The sequence below is a fragment of the Pleurodeles waltl genome, chromosome 5 (genome assembly GCF_031143425.1).
Source record: "Pleurodeles waltl isolate 20211129_DDA chromosome 5, aPleWal1.hap1.20221129, whole genome shotgun sequence".
Lineage (NCBI taxonomy): Eukaryota > Metazoa > Chordata > Amphibia > Caudata > Salamandridae > Pleurodeles > Pleurodeles waltl.
Genome location: NC_090444.1, coordinates 499,760,156 through 499,777,447, shown reverse-complemented (window position 1 = coordinate 499,777,447; position 17,292 = coordinate 499,760,156).

Below are 17,292 nucleotides of genomic sequence, written 5' to 3'. Positions count from 1 at the left end.
CATCTCCTTTGTGCATTCACTCAGACACAGCCCAAACACAAGATACTCAGCCTCACTTGCATACATCTGCAGTTTGAATGTTTCTTCCTGGGCTGGGAGGGTGGAGGCTTGACACTTACATGTCAAAGGACAGTAGCCTGCCCTCACACATCGGACTGCCACACCCCCTACTGAGACCCTGTCAGACAGGATGGAACTGAAAGGGGACCTTGTGTACCTCTAAGCCACTCTTTGAAGTCTCTCCACTTCAAAGGCACATTTGGGTATTTAAACAGGATCTGTGACCCTACCAACTTAGACACTTCTTGACAAGACACTCTTGTCACAGACAATTCCAGGAGAAGAGAACCTGAACCAGAATCTGCAACCTGCCAAGACGAACTGCCTAGCTGCCCAAAGGACTCGCCTGTCTGCCTTCTGTGAAGGACTGCTGCCTTGCTGTTGCCTTGCTGCTCTCTGGCTGTGCTGAGAAGTGCTCTCTAAGGGCTTGGATAGAGCTTGCCTCCTGTTCCCTGAAGTCTCAGGACCAAAAATGATTAATCTCTACAAGAAGGACTCCTTGTGTGGTGAAAATCAACGCACAGCCTGCCAGAAACGACGCATAGCCTACATCGGGGTGAAAAATTCACTGCATGTCAAACCGGAGCAACACAGCCCGATTTCGCAATGAGAAGATCGACGTAGCACCAGCATAACAACCAGAAATTTGACGCACGGCCCACTGGATCAACACACAGCTGAGCCGGAATGACGCAGCCCAACTTCCAGAGAGGAATCGACGCAGCACCTGCCGTGCAGTTGAAATTTCCATGCAATGCCCACCGTATCGACGCAGCCCCTGTGACTTCGTCCTGCCAGCGCCGGAAATCCACTCATCGTCCCCGAGGCATCCGAAAACCCTCAACCCAAAGAGGATCCATGAACGAGCACCGGAAATTGACACATTGCCATGTGCGGTTCAAGAGAAATCAACGCACACCTCCCTATTTTCCACGCATCCCCTCCTCTGTGGTTCTTTGCAGAGATTTTGAATGTAAACCAGGTACTTTGTGCTTGAAAGAGACTAAAGACAGTTTATATCACTTTTACAGTGATATTTTCAGCATATACTTACTGCATCTTAATCGCTTTGACCTGCATTTTATCAGATAAATATTATATATGTTTCTAAACACTGTGTGGTGTATTTTTGTGGTGCTATACTGTGTTATTGCATGATTTATTGCACAAATACTTTGCACATTGCATTCTGAATTAAGCCTGACTGTTCAGTGCAAAGCTACCAGAGGGTGGGCACAGGATAATATGGATTATGTGTGACTTGCCCTGACTAGAGTGAGGGTCCTTGCTTGGACATGGGATAACCTGACTACCAACCAAAGACCCATTTCTAACAGCTGGTATTGAGGTGATGACAATTATGTGTTTCTCCTGGGCTAGAGGTTTCTCTTTTATGACAGCCATTTGAGCAGCAGTCAGAATGTTCTCAGTGGGAGCAAAGCATTGTTCAGCCATGGAATATAAATGTGATTTCTATGCTATTGGAACTGTATCACCTTCATTGAATGTTACATAGATGAACCCAAGTTTGTTTTATCACATGTGTGTAAGTGTTTTATTCAAACATATCCTGCTGTAATGCTCTGAGAGCGTGTATGTGTTCAACCGTCCAATATATATTTCAAAAGTCTGGACTTATCAAGTCATACAGTGGTTTTATGTGTTGTGCATAATCTGGAAAGTAAGTTCTGCCAAAAGTAAAAGAGCCCAATAATTATTGCCGCTCTTTAATGGTATTGAGTGGTTGTAGTTGTGCAAGCGTTTCTGGAAAGTGGGGCACTGGGCTCTTTGCCTCTTCTGAAAACTTGTATCACAAAAACAGGATAGAGAGAAAGGCAATTTTTGTTTTCTTGAAATTACATTTGTAGCCTATATCAGGAAATCGCACCACAGAGTGGTCCACCAATCTTAGGTGTTTGACCAGGTCATTATCTGTCCGGTAGATATCATCTACATAGTGCAACGCATCAGGGTCAATGTTGTGTAGTATGGATGTTATACATGCTGAGAACAGTCAAGTATTGTTCTTATAATCTTCTGGGAGTAGACAAAAGTTTCTTTATGAGCCTAATGCGCTAAAGGCAGTCAGATTCCTGCTTTCAGGTACTATATTTTGCCAGGCAAAAAACTGTTGGAAAAATCCAAGGTTTTTTTGTATGTTTTGCGCACTAGATTGTTAATAAGTGCTGTGAAGATTTTTGTATAGCAAATGTATGTGTCTGACTGTTTAAGTGTCTGTAGTCTAAGACTATTCTGTATAAATGGTCTGGCCTAGCTCGGGTGAATGAAGGATTGTTCATTGGTGATATGCAGCTTTGTGTAAGAATTTCTCTCACTGGTGCTTTAACCTCATATTTATTGGAGTATTGTGGTTGGGGAAGTGGTGTCTATCTTACGGGTATTGTGTGATAGGGGGTCTTTGACCCATCCCACATGGTTGCGATAGAGCGCTGGGGCTTGTGCCAATGCCGAATATACTGCATAAGTCTGTCCTAATTCTTCAGGATCAAGGACCAAAAAATATGGCATGATGACATCTTCCCCTAGTGGGAGCTTACAGAAAAATTCTGGTGGCCAATCTTTTTCTGCCAATAGGATGTCATAACACAGCATCAATTTTTTCCAGAATATAACTTTAATTGTGCGCTCTATGTCTCTCTCAATTTGTATGTTCACTTTGTAAACCCTATCTGGGTGGGAGACTCGCATGTCTGCCGTTTTGACCTCTAAAACGTCATTAGTTGCTGTCACATTCCATTACTCTTGAAGATTCCAGCAAAATATTATGACCTCTGCCGTACTGTGTAGCAGAATCAGTGCCCACATCCCATTCTTCAGTAAAGTTTTCATTATATGCGGCGTTTCTAGCCAAAATTGCTTCCATATTTTTATTTTTAAATTGTAATTATTATTGGGGAGGTTTCTCTTACTTTTTTATAGAAGGTTCAGAAGAGCATTGTGAATCTTTTCTTGATTTCACATACTTGTTTCATTGTTCAGAACGCCTGCCTCTTTCACTGTGTTTATCCAGTGAGTCCTGAAATAAATGAGAATGACGTATATCCATATATTGGCATCTTCAGATGTTTTTAAAATATCCCTTTTCCTCAAATTATAGCATTTCTCAGAGGTCTCCATACTCGGAGATTCTCCTCTTTGTTTTACAATATATTTATTTTGTTTTTGCTTATCCCACCTTTTTTTTAGAACCCTCAGCTGCTTGCTCCCAGTCGTTATTTGAATCGTTATTTGATTTACCTTGTTAATGTGGTTAGCTAGTCTGGCTCCCAGACTATCCTGACCTATACCACAATAGGTCTTGGCAATAAACTGTGTCAGCTCATGTTCTTGATCCTGTACAGAAACATCCCGGAACCACTGGCGTATTGCCAATGCTACTGCTTCCCCTTTAAGATTACTTAGTATTATTGAGAATATTGTAGCACAATTGGCCATTAACTGCATCCCTAGTTCTAGGGCCGGAACAACCCCACATGCATCCTGAATTTGTGTTGACAATTCGGAAGATTTGCAAGTGCTGGTGTACCATGTGTGGTAGTGTAGAGTGCAGCAAACACTGCACCCCAAATGGAACAGTTATCCGCTGAGGGAACAATCCCAAATGGCAAGCATAATGTGAGAAATATGTGTATATCTTGGGGTCCTGTATGGGGAAACACTGCTTTTAAAGTGCTAATTTTTTGTGCTAACTAAAACAGATTCTCTTCACGCTTAGTGGTATTTTAATGTTAATTGAATGCACAGGAGCAGGATTAATGCCAGCTGTGGCCACAACATATGGTTGTGCTGTAACAACCCATGCTGGGGGTATTCAAAGTCTGCATTATGAGTTGTATTAATCGTCTTTATATTTCTAACAAATGAGTGTATAGGCGGCGTACGTCTGCTACCGCCATTGCACCTATATTAGGGTGTGGAGCATAGGTAGCCAATTCCTGCAATGTAGGTCTGTCATTAATCAAAGGGCCTACTCCAACATTCTGTGGAATGTGAGGTAGGGCACCATCAAGCCAATTTTGGTGTGCTCAATAAGATAGTGGTATTTCCAATTACGCATAAGGTCTAGATTGTGCATGTGCATTTATTGTAGTGTAATGATGAAATGTATGTGTGTTCCCATCTTCTGATGCAAAGATGATCCAAAACAAAAAAAAATGTCTGTTCTGTATACGTTCTGACCCTCAACGACAAAGGTAATTTTTTCTCCCTCTTCTGTGAGGGCATACTTCTTAAGTGTGTTGTGAGTGGAAGTTGCATATTAGCTGCAATTACGATCCTGTTATGGTTTGCCATTTTTTAAAGTGGAATTTAATTGTTTAGAGATAGGAACACCAATTGGGGAGTTCTTTTTAAAGGTTCAAGCTTGAACAACCTATAGCATCAAATAGGTACTACCTATTGAGTTGAGGCGGATATTCCATAATATCACAGACCTCTCAGTATAAGGTAATTAGGGTGTCTTTTGCATGTAATAAGACAGAAATACTTGGGAGACCTGTGACCAATGATGGTGGTGCCATGCCATAGAACTCCCATTGTAGTAACAAGACTGCTGGGTTTTTGGAGACAGCACCACTGCGCATGGGAACTGATTCTGATCCCACACCTTGTGACAGCTATGGGTCTAACCCTTCCAGCTAGCTAGCAGTTTCTCACCAGTACCAGAGGTAGATGTGATTTGTGGCAGCCTATCGCATGACACTCAGACTACTCAGGTAAGTCACGGTAGAACAGATTGTATCCCTTTCTCTCAGTTAGACAAGTCTCATACATGCAAAGTCAAAACAGAAGCAGGATCTTGGTTCGATAGGTTTTATTGAAGCAAATGTGTTATATGTAAAAAGACACAAATTGCGATTATGAGGATGATGAAACACAACTCTATTTCTGCCTTTCCCTATGTTTTAGTTTTTGGATTTCATATGCTATTTGTATAGCATAGATTAGGAATATGTAGGGTAGACATAGGCCCTCATTCCAACATTGACGGGCGGCGGAGGCCGCCCGTCAATGTTGCGCGTCAGGAATACCGCTCCGCGGTCCAGAGACCGCGGAGGGTATTCCAAGTTTTCCCCTGGGCTGGCGGGCGGCCGCCGAAAGGCCACCCGCCAGCCCAGGGGAAAACGACCTTCCCACCATGAAGCCGGCTCGTAATCGAGCCGGCGGAGTGGGAAGGTGCGACGGGTGCTGTTGCACCCGTCGCGTATTTCACTGTCTGCAAGGCAGACAGTGAAATACATTTTGGGGCCCTCTTACGGGGGCCCCTGCAGTGCCCATGCCGTTGGCATGGGTACTGCAGGGGCCCCCAGGGGCCCCGCGACTCCCCCTCCCGCCATCCGGTTCCCTGCGGGAGAACCGCCAGGAACTGGATGGCGGGAGGGGGAGTCGGAATCCCCAAGCCGGCGCAGCAAGCTGCGCCGGCTTGGAGGATTCCTTGGGGGCAGCGGGAAACCGGCGGGAGACCGCCGGTTTCCCTTCTCTGACCGCGGCTAAGCCGCCGCGGTCAGAATGCCCCGCGGGGCACTGCCGGCCTGTCGGCGGTGCCACCGCGTCCCGCGGCCCTGGCGGAAGTAATCCGCCAGGGTCGTAATGACCACCATAGTTAGGTAGAGTAGTTTCAATATTTGATGTGGGGTGGGTTATTTATTTGGGTCTAGGGGTATGTAGGTTATTTATCGGGTGGGAGCTTGATGTGTAGGATATGTATTTATAAAAACAAAAATAACAAAATTTAAAAAAATCCGAAAAAAAGAAAGAAATATATCTTTGCTTAGGTTTACATGATTAGGTAGTTTGTGTTTAGGTGTAGTTTATGTTGTTCTATGACCTATGGAGAATAATCTGTCAGGTGGGGCATGGAATCACATAAGGGATCTGCAAACATAGTTGTGGACTGTAAGTGGCACTCTCAATGTGAATGGACAGGTCAGAACAGGTATTCACATTCTGTTGCTCTGGAGAGATGGATATGGCAAACCACTGTCACTAATCAAGGAGTTTCGGGTCACACACTGATCCCAGTCCCTCACACACTCACCCTTTAATAATTTGCTTGTCACAGCAGTGTTGTACATACACATTAGGTTCACCTGAAATATTTCCCTTCGTATTGTGTAGCTTTGTTCAAGGCTCCATTACACATGTCCTTTAGGTGAGTAATTTCTGTCTTTGCCTCACACAATCCACCATGTTCTACTTAGTCGAGACCCCAACGGACATGCAACATAGAAGTTGAAATCAGTGCATTTATTTATATTAATATTTATTTGTGTAAAAATCTGTAGGATCACAGGCACAGTTCTTACAGCAACAACCCCAAAACCGAGTCATTGAATGTCCAGACAGAGTGCATGGGGGATTCACTGCATGTGACACATGGAGGAGAGGAGTGTTCCAATGAGGAAGGGAATTAAAAAATTGCCAATAGAGAAGATAGGTCACATTGACAGTCCATCAATGGGCGTGATCATCATGCAAGATAGCAAATTAAGGGCAGTACCAATTGGGAAGTACACTGGTATGCTCATCAACACTGTGCAAAGGAGGAACTGGCATTTTGGAAGAAAGGCATGCTACTGGGCAGTTTTCTGTTTTAAAGAGGTGAATTCCATATCTCCCTCCTCTGATGTGTGTGGTGCTTCCCATGAGGGAGGTGTTGTAGGTGCCGGAGGCGAAGGAGGCATACACACATCAGGGTCTGAAGATGTGGAGCCCTGGTCTGCAGCAGCATGTCTCAGTGCCAAAAAGTGAGGCAAGGCTGCACTGTGAGGGCCTGCATGTTTGCCAGCACAGCACCAACATTACAGTGGTAGGAACCCATTGTGGCAATGGATGTGTCCTGCTTCTGCATAATGCTCTCCAGGATGTTGTGAATTGCCTCCAGTTGTTTGCCCACCTTGCTGGTGCCACTTTGGCACAGAAGTTGTTCACGCGTCTGCCTCATGACACAAGTAATGTCATCCAGGGACTGTTCAAGTCAACAGAGAGCAAGGTCGGTGTCCTTATTGTGACTGAGGCACCTATGCACTGCCTCCAGGATGCCCACCAGACTTCATCCCCATCCGCACGTCATCTAGCATCTCCACTGAACTCTTACCACATGATGTTGAAATTCCACCTGTGGGTCCTCAGAGTCCGGAGCTGGGGGTGGGGTGGTAGGTGTGCTTGTGGGTGCTGGGTGGGTCATCTGGAGATGCTGTTGGCCTTTCCCAAAATTGCAGATGGTGTGAACTGAGGCCAGGATTTGCCAGAGGGTGCTTTGGTCCAGGGTTAGCAGGCTGTCAACCTCAGCCAGATCATCATCCCAGACAGGCAGCTGCTCAGGAGGTCTAGGTACATCGTCTGCAATGAGATGGAGAAATGTTAATGATGTCTTATGTTATATGGTGTTTTGAGTACTCTGATTGACAATCTGACTTCTTAAAATGTCCCTTTTGATTCAATATTAATTCAACATTGAGACATTGAAAATCTGTTACATGGAGGCATGGAGTCAAGTTGCACTGTTGTTGCCTTTCACAAGGCAGTATCTCTGCATTCTTCATACAACCACTGTGTGACAATGCTGACTTTTGTCTCATGACACATATTGCAACACATTTACACAGGTCACTGGATCTACCATTCCTGGACATATGTGAGGAGGTCAGGTACACATCTGAAACCACTACTGTTCAAATTGCACATGATCCCCAGGATGCCCACATTCCTTATGGCCAGAATTCATCTCACTGTTCCTGTGCTGGTGACGTGGGTCTGGGAATGGGTTTGTTATGATCCTGCCATCTTGCTTTCACACTGTACACGATGGTAGTCTGCCTTGTTGTGCTGTATTGCATGCACATTATGCATTCGTGTAGCCAAGGGTTGATTTGTAAACACATACCATGCACAGCTCTACACACCAGACAAACTTGCTACATTGCAGGAATGAGTTGGGGCAGGTACTTACCATGTAATTTCTATTTCTGTCTATTCATTTGATTTGTTTGTATACACTTTTGGCTTCTTCATTATGGACAGTGGGTACTGCGTGCCAAATCTGAGGGATGGGCCTTGTCACACGAGGTAAGTAGATAGCACTAACACTCTCCACAGTTGATAATTGCGAGAATTGGTACCTCCATAGTATGACACATTATTTGACTCATGCCAGCTGACTTGTACATGTATATGCCTCCTCTGCCATTCCTCATTTTGTGCCAGTGACTTACCTTAACGTGACATAGTGATGTAACCCAGATTTTACATTGACTCCCATGTAACTATAACACCAACAATATGTGTGACTATATTTAATGGACTGACATATCTGATTGTTGTTGAGGTATATGGCTCAAGCTGTACCCAACATGGTAGTAGTGCTGGATTTGGTGACATATATCTACCCAGGTTTGCAACATAACTGTTCACATCCACCTTAGTCTCCAACAATCACTGACTCCTGCCCTTTGTGGTGTCAGACTAGTTTTTAACTTCCCTTGACAGATCCCTATTTCACATCCTCCTACTGAGGCATATGTAGCATAGTGAGATAATTTCACTTAAAACTCCCCCCTGCCACATGCCACGTCCTCACTTAGGACGACATGACGAGTATGATGTTGAACCCCAAAGGGTCTTCTTTGCCATCCATTTCCAGCTGCAACAAAAGTGTGACAATGTCAGACATAGCAGTGCATGCGCATTAGTTAGGCTACCTTGCAGGACACCTAGCTATTCTGGCCTTTTTGCTATGCAATGTCTCCCCATTCAGACACAGTGGCAGTTCAACCTACGCATCCACTGCCCAAACATGAGCCCTCCAGGGCCACACATCATCTTTGTTTTCCATGTACTTAGTTCTCTGATGTACATCACTTCCATTAACCATTACCCAGTCAGATGTAGTACATGGCTTGAGTTCCAGCGGTCCCTACCATGGGAAATGACACCTGTGTGAGCTCACCGCGCATGTCAGGACACCTATGTGCTATGTATTGTCATGTCAGTTACTGTAATTGTGAATCTTGGCATGTCCCTATGTGTTAATACATTTTATGCCCCACACCTGACCCCCCTCTCGGGTGACCTGTTTCCCCTCTGACAAGCACATGCCATTTGTTTCCTTTAAAGTGTAGATTTGTGTGCATGGACCCATGTAAAACACAATGGCCTCATGGTGCAAGGTGTCTTACATTGTCAACATCAGGTTGTATAAGGTTCAGATGTCCATGCATGATGTGTGGGTCCATGCCATGGGGCATAGTTTCATGCAACTTCCACTGCTGGTACATCACTATTAGTGACACACCAGCCGATCAGGCTGTAGACACATATCTACCAGGCCACACAAAGCCACTTTGCATGGCTTTTCCTGGCCTTGTAGTTATTGAGTAAGGCAAGGCAATGGCAGTCACTGCATTGCCTTACTGTGTGTCAGGGACACATACCATGGGAATTGCAGAGGGTATTCCAAGGCAAAGGATTTTATTTTTTTTCATTCCCCGATTGACAAGGATCTGTAAACCAGGAAATGCAACAGTATTTTAGACATCCCCAGGGGAGGCGTAACAAGGAGAACTATCTTTTTTTCTCTTTGTCTGTTACCTTTCTCAATGTGTGCTGCATTTTGCAGCACACCTGGGAAGAGGACACAGCCTTACATGATTGTTTTGTGCAGCAAGGTGGCTTGCAGCAATACCCTGCATGACTTACCTTGTGATTGGGCCCCCATGTTTTTTATTATTGTGGGTCTTGTGGTTCTGTTGACTCATGTGCATTCCACTACACATGCCAGTATACAAATGTTGCCCTGGACTGGTGAAGCACTTAACACATATGTTGTAGACCTGTGACTTAGCATGACTTTGCTGTGCAACATGCAACTAGGCAGTGTTAGTGACATTTCTGAGCCACTTAATGGGATATGACTGAGATTCCTGTCATTTGCCCTGCACACAGCACAGTGAAGCACTGGGTCATAGCTACCTGCCCTGCACAGCATCATGACCTTTTTGCCCAAATTGCCCCTTATTAATGTTTACCATGTGTCTGTAGTTGTTCCTTGAGTGCTGAACTGTCATGTTCTGGTACTCCAGCCACCAACTCATCTTGAATGACAGCTGCCACCCACTCCTCTAAGGCATCTCGCTCCTGTGAAGGCACAGGACTCCCTCTTCCAGTCTGCATTGCTGCCGTCATGTTTTGGGCCAGTTTCTCCTTTGTCTAGCACTTATAATCATGATAGCACTTCTTGCAGTCCTCTTTATTTGTCCCACACTGTTAATCTTCTCCTCTATGGACTGCCAAATGGCTTCTTTTCTCCCTAGTGGCAATTTGGAGGTGACAAAGAGTCGATGTTGGTGCTCTGCCACCTCAGTGATCAAGATGTTATTCTCCTCACTGAAGTTGTACTTCCTCTTCCTCTTCTACTGGGAGTCTATCTAAACATACTGCCTGATGCTGGCATTGTTGTCCTTGCTTCTGTTGCCTTCTCCATGGCTGTCTTCTGTGGAGATTACCTTTTATTTCATGAAGCATCATTTTTGGTACTTTTCTTAAAGCATTCCACACTCAAAAGTGACACAGGGCCAATTTGCCTCACTTAACGTGCCACAACTCAGCAATGTATCACTTTTGCAGCAGATGCATCAGATTTCCGTACTTCATGGTGCGCACAGATGTGTTTATTTTTTTCTTTTAAATGCAGCCTGTCATCGTATGCCATGGTGTATTATATTGTAAATAAGACACATCCATGGTGTAGGGTTCTGTGGTAACAAGAGCAGGTTATTTTGATAGTATAGTAGGGCTAGGCACAAGCCCCTAGACAGAGATGCAAGCGCACAAGACAAAACAGGAAAAGGACTTCCTCCAGGTGACAATGAATGGGGTCCTAGTCACTGCTCTGTAGGACAATGGGGCTATGCATACCATGCTTGTGGAATGGCTAGTTTTCCCAGAGCCGTACACCAGCCAGGTGTGTAGAGTGACTCCAGTCCATGAGGAGGACTTTTTCTGTATATTACAAATGAGGGACAGGGAGATGAATGGTCCAGTGTACTGCCTCCCAACTCTAATACTAACAAACAACATACACTGTTCCAGAGTGAAAAAAGGCTGAGAACACAGGGCAATGCTACTGCTTGAAGCAAAAGCCCTCACACATCCACATGGATGTCATGCTTCATCATCGGGGCTGCTCCGTGTTAGACCGGCGCTGCGATGTCTGACGAGCAGCCCACAAGGGGGGCTCTTTGCTGGAGATCGTTTCTCAATATTTTGGTGCTGTGGACAGAGATATAGGCACGTAATAGATAGGAGAGAAAAATAAAAAAGATAAAATTGGCTCAAAACCAAGTACTAAACAAATATTTATTGATCCAAAGTGGATCTTGGCCAAGGTTAAAACAACAAGGAGAGTGGGCAATGAGATAATGCTCATTCACTCTCTGAATCACACTGAAGAACAATGCGATAAGACTGCTTGAACATTTGTCCTTTGAGCAGATTGAGGAATCATCCAGATGATCTTTCTCACTCATTTTAGCACATTTTAGCACAGCCAAACAGATAGCAGTCATCTTAGACACCTGAGGCTTCATCAATAGTTTCTCATCAAGGAAAAAGCCATGCCAGCTCTGACCCATGTAATCCTGAAATTTGGAGTGTGGCTAGAACAGAACCTTTCATGTAACCGCCAAATAATCATTGTGGTCACAAATGCCAATTCCATCCTTTTTTATTAAGAAGGTTCATGTCACAGCTCTAGCAGCCACAGCATTGACCTTCTCTGGACATTGATGTTATCGAGACTCAACAACTGTAACATTGCCTCTGCTGAGCTCCAAAGGTGGAGATGACAAAGTTTTACACTGTCTGCAGAATCAAACAGCAGGACTCTTTATTTGGTAATGTAAAGCAATCAGTCAACGTCCCCGGCCCTCAACTATTTGTATCTGCCTCCAGATTCACAGAGTAGAATCAAACTTCATTATGCTGTGTTCTGTGCATGTGACGATCCTGATCCCAGATATTTCTCTTCTTATTTCAAACTCATGTACTAAATTGTACCCTGTGTTCAAGGACGGCAAGCCTGACCACACACACTCGCTGTAAATGCAAGAGGCATGTAGGGTGATTGATAAGTGTTCCGTGTGCTCAACTTTCACCATCAATTGTCAGAAATGTACCTAACTCGGCATTGTTAAAAAAGTGAATAACAAAACTATTTGAAGAGTACTTATGATACTTGCTTTACACTCTCGCGATAACTACTGCCCAAAATGAGAAACTGGGACTAGAAGGGACATACCTACTATGAAGGAAGTGTACAGCTGAGTAAACGTCAGTGTATCCCAACCAGCCACTGACGTGGACTCATCTTTGTTGGTTTTTGGTGGCGAGGTTTTCACACAGGCTTCCTCTCCAAAATGCAACAGAACTACAGTGTAGGTTCTGACACAAATCTGCATTACAAAACATTTATAGTAGTATCACTAATTAAATATATATAAGTTGTGTACGTTCACATACAGAAATAGTGTTGTGTCTGGCTTTTAAAGGAAATCAAGATTTTTCACTTCTCTGACATAAACGCAGTGAAGAATCTAATTGATTTAACACTGCGTTTATCTCATAGCAGTGAAAAACTATTCTGAAACTTTGATTGTTAGACGCTGATCTGCCACCTCCCTTGGCGTTGTTGAAGAGGTGGTGGGAGGTGAGGAAGACGAGGTTGTTCTGGGATTCCTATGACTTGATCGTTCGGCACACCTCAAATGTGGAATCAGCTTAGATCGGGTTTTAAGGGACCTTAGGGAACTTTATACCGTCAATAAAATGTTTCCAACTGAAATAGTGACCAAAAAGTCTATGTTCAAATAACAAAGAAACATCAACGTTATTAAAACAAACTGACCTTACTTATTTTACCAACAATATATTTTCCTTTATACACTTTAATAAACAGGTATGCTATTAATTAGTCGGGTATGAGATGTAAAAGTTGTGAGTGCTGTCAACAAGAGGAATATTTTTCGACCTAGGGTTCCGTATGACGGCATGGACTTCAGACAGATTTGATAAACTAGGATGTTACTAGGAATCTCACAGCGTAAAGCATCTGAATTTTTAGATAACTGTTTTATAATTCTCTACGGGTCAACCATAAAGTATCTATAGTATAAGTACAAAATAAGGCTTTGTATACGTGCCTTTAAGTTCTATAGACGTGTGCATGAAAAAACATCACTGTCTCTCGTGTAAAATAACTTCTTTTTATTGCAAAGAGATGGTGTGTCATCCTTTAATCTTCAGTCCAGATTTATTTAAACATTAATTTGCACACAGCCATATTGATTGTCCTTTACAAGCAGTTTCACGGATACAAACATGCCACACTGCTTGCATAGCTCAAATCATGAAATAATGAACACATTTAAATTTATGACCAAGTCAGACAATCTGATTGAATTTGCTGCTTGACTGGCTGCAAATTGACTGATGGTAAATAGCAAAGTCAGAGGTGATGGTTTGTGCTTAGCGCAGCATCTGAATGGATTCTGAAAACTGACATGGAGGGCCTCATTTAGGAAGAAATGACGCAGCATGGCACTGCGTAATTTTGAAAGTGCAGAGATGGGCAAACTGCTGCCTAATGCCAACGCAGGTGCCCTTGCACCATGGATAAAAAGTGCCTAGTTTGCAGGGATGATTGTTTATGGGCAGTAAAGGACATCTTCTTGCACATAAACAATCCTTAATGATGTTTCCCTCTTAGGAAAAAACAGGGAGAAATAATGCTATTTCTCACCATTTTACCACTTTAACGCCACCCACTGAGGTTGCGTAGAAATCTGATGCATTCAAAGCCCTGTAAATCTGGGAATGTGGCAGATTCCATGAGGCTCCTTGGGTGTTGCGGGGGAACACCAACAGCAACACCCGTGCAACGCCCTTTGACACAAAGTTATGCGTGAAAGGGGGCTATATTTACAAGGCCATGAAAAGCCATTCAAATGCATTGTGTGGCCTTATAAATATTGGCCAGCACACTGTGCCATTGAAGCATCAAACGAAAATCACGCTCTGGTGGTGCACTGTGCTAGTGGGGCCATGTGAATGAGGCCCGGAATGCAGGACGTCTTAATTAATAGATCTACTAACTCATATTCCCAATGAAAAACATTTCAGTGAACTTTTAGAGCTGAAATTTTGGTAATGCTTTAGTGGCACAAAAGTCAGCATTAGGTGATTTTATATTCTTATTTAAAATCCTAACCGAGATGCACTAATATGTATTTAGGAGTGTACACATCTTGTCTTATGGTGGACATTGTGGTACAATTGGTGTGCATCGTGCTTACCATGGCAGACATTGTGCCCAACAATATTTAATCAAAAGCTAATCTGACTTATTACAATGTTTGAGAATAATAAAACATTAGAGTGAATTATTATGAGTACAAATGATTATGATTTATGTTCATTTATATGAGTTATTAGTTTAAAGTCACATTAGTTTGAGATGTGCAGAAACATGAATGCACATCTCAGTTATATTTATTGTAATTCATTAACAAACATTGCAGTTATATTGAAATGCTTTACATTTTATGATATATTATTAATGAGATAGATTCTTGAGTTTTTATATTTTGCATGTTTTTTTAATGGTCATAATAATTCATTTAATTTCTTGTGTTAGCATAACTGGGCCTGAACTTTCACATTTGGAGCAGTAATGCTGTCTCCCATATTTAGCAAAGAGTTCTATTGTAATATGTGTAAGCCTTTTCTCACTGGGCTTGGAATTGGTACACCGAGAGCTGGAGATTTTAACATTAAGACTGACCCCATTGTTCAATCATATTGGTCCCATGTGAATCGATGGAACATTTGTGAGCCATAAGAAGATTTTGGAATGTAACCAGTAATGTACAGTGTTGCTAATTATTGCTGGTGGCATACAGAAGGAGAGATGACTTCACACTTACCCTGAGAAGATCTTTAAATATTGCAAACCTAATGGGCATTCTAAATTTCCATTTATAATGCTCTTTTGCGAAATTTGGTCCTATTCAGGTGACCAATCAAAACGTCCTGGGCATTTCTAGTTAGGCAGAGACTTTTGCAACGTTTAGTCAGTCTTCATTCTGTCTCCGCTTAATCCTTGCATTGTTAAGCTCTCCATTCAATTCTCAGACTCCCAAGTCCTTCTTGTATTGTTAAACTGCCCATTTGAATTTAATTGTTAACTTGTCCCATGCATGATTCTGATGTACAGCCCATGTTCTCCACTTTCCCCTGATGGCGATCCTGATGAATTCAGCTGAATCTGAAGTGTTCTGCTGATGAATCTGAATTGTATGCTGATCCTGGGAGAGGTATAAACAATGCAATGTTATTTGTCCCCTTGCCTTATTTTAATTAGTTTAGTATGCTGACACCTGTTCATTTAGATTTTTAGTTGGTCTAATCTAACCTAAAATAGATGATTCTTCCAAATAAATGTTGTCTTATTTTTATTTTTGCTTTTGCCCACATGTGTTAGCCCATTCCCACACATGCCTGTCCTAATTCGTGATAGCAGTAGACAGAACCTTGTCCATAAAATTTGATGCATTGACCTGTGAATTTGAATATTGACTGATGTCACCATCAAGTGATTTAAAATCTGTTTCTGTTGCACAAATTATATCATTCCTTGTGTTTATAATTCTTCCGGAATGTTTCATGGTATTGATATTGAGTAGATTAAACTTGTTTTGCAGGTTTGGTCAGCCTATGCTTTTTATTTACTTATACAATCTAGTCATATGCTCTATTTACATGACATTTGCTTTGTGGTTATAATAAAGCTTCAAAACGTTTCAGCGATTGGAGCTTTGTTTCCTCGGCCAAATTGGTTATGGTGTTTAAATGTATTGTTGTATTGATTGAGATTGGAATGATTGTATATGTTAAATCAAACACTCCAATGGGTCCAAAGATCCCATTGACCTCAGTGGAAGAGTTTTCCAATCCTGACCTGCAGGAGAAAACACTGTCAAAGATCTTGGTAGCAGGGTTATGGTTTTGTCCCATGAGGAGTGGAGAACCATAAATTTTGATTAGTGTTAAGAGTAGTAACTACATTTGGTAGTAGAGAGATGGTTATGTCCCTGGGAGGGGTAACTATGATTGTATTCCACATTGTAAGTTGTGCTATGAGTAGTTTGGGAGGTTGATGAAATTCCAGCATTGTGCTGTAAATATACGGTATTTTTATGAGAAGGGTTTTGCCTTTGCAGTGTTTTTGCTAAAATTGCAGTGAAGTTTGATCTTGTGAGGTGTTTGTGGAGTCATCGTACTTGAAGTGATTGTGACAATTTGCGCTAAAAAAAGTCCACGGTGCTTATTGTTGTTTATGGGTCAGTTGCGGACTAAGACTCTGGAGTAATGCACAAGCATTGGGAGAGCTTGGTTAATATATTGTCTGCAGTGAGGTATTAGTCATGCGGTACCATTGACGATACCAGTAGTTTTCCTTGAGTGGGTGTGAGGTGTTGGTTGGTGTTAAGTGAATCCTGAGTGCACATGAAGAATTCATATCAACCAGGGTGAGATTTGCTTGTTGTTTCTGTATTTTACTTTTGGCAGTTTTTGATGGCATTGTAGCTGCCCGTACGTAAGTAGAAGTTGGTGCCTGCAATAAAAAAAATAACAAGTACATTTTGCTTTTCATTACTTATGGTTGAATTGCATATTCTACATATTTAACTGCAGCATAAACAGTTGTGTTATTATATTACAGCTACTTTTACTCTATTATTTTCTCTAGATGGGAGACTAAATTGCATCAATAGTTGCTGACATATGTAAATGAGTGTATCAGTTAGCAACTGGTTCTGACACTGCACTATGCACAGCTGCTATTTAGATGTGTGCATGAACGTATGAGTGTCTGTTTCAGTGTCTGGCTGTGTGTCTGAGTGGTTCTATCCTCTTATAAGTAGGCATGTGAGTTACAGTATGGGTGGGCCTCAGCAAACATAAGCGGGCATAGGACTCAGCTAGTGCACATCTAAGTCAGTGAAACTCTTAAGGCTATGCTTCACCTTTTCATAACAACACCATTCTCCATGGCCTACCTACACCCTAGGTGAGGGTTGACTTTTGTGTATCAGAAGGACAGTGTAGGAGTTGTCAAGCAGCATTTCAAGTGCCAAGTTGAGCTGTAGTTTAAAA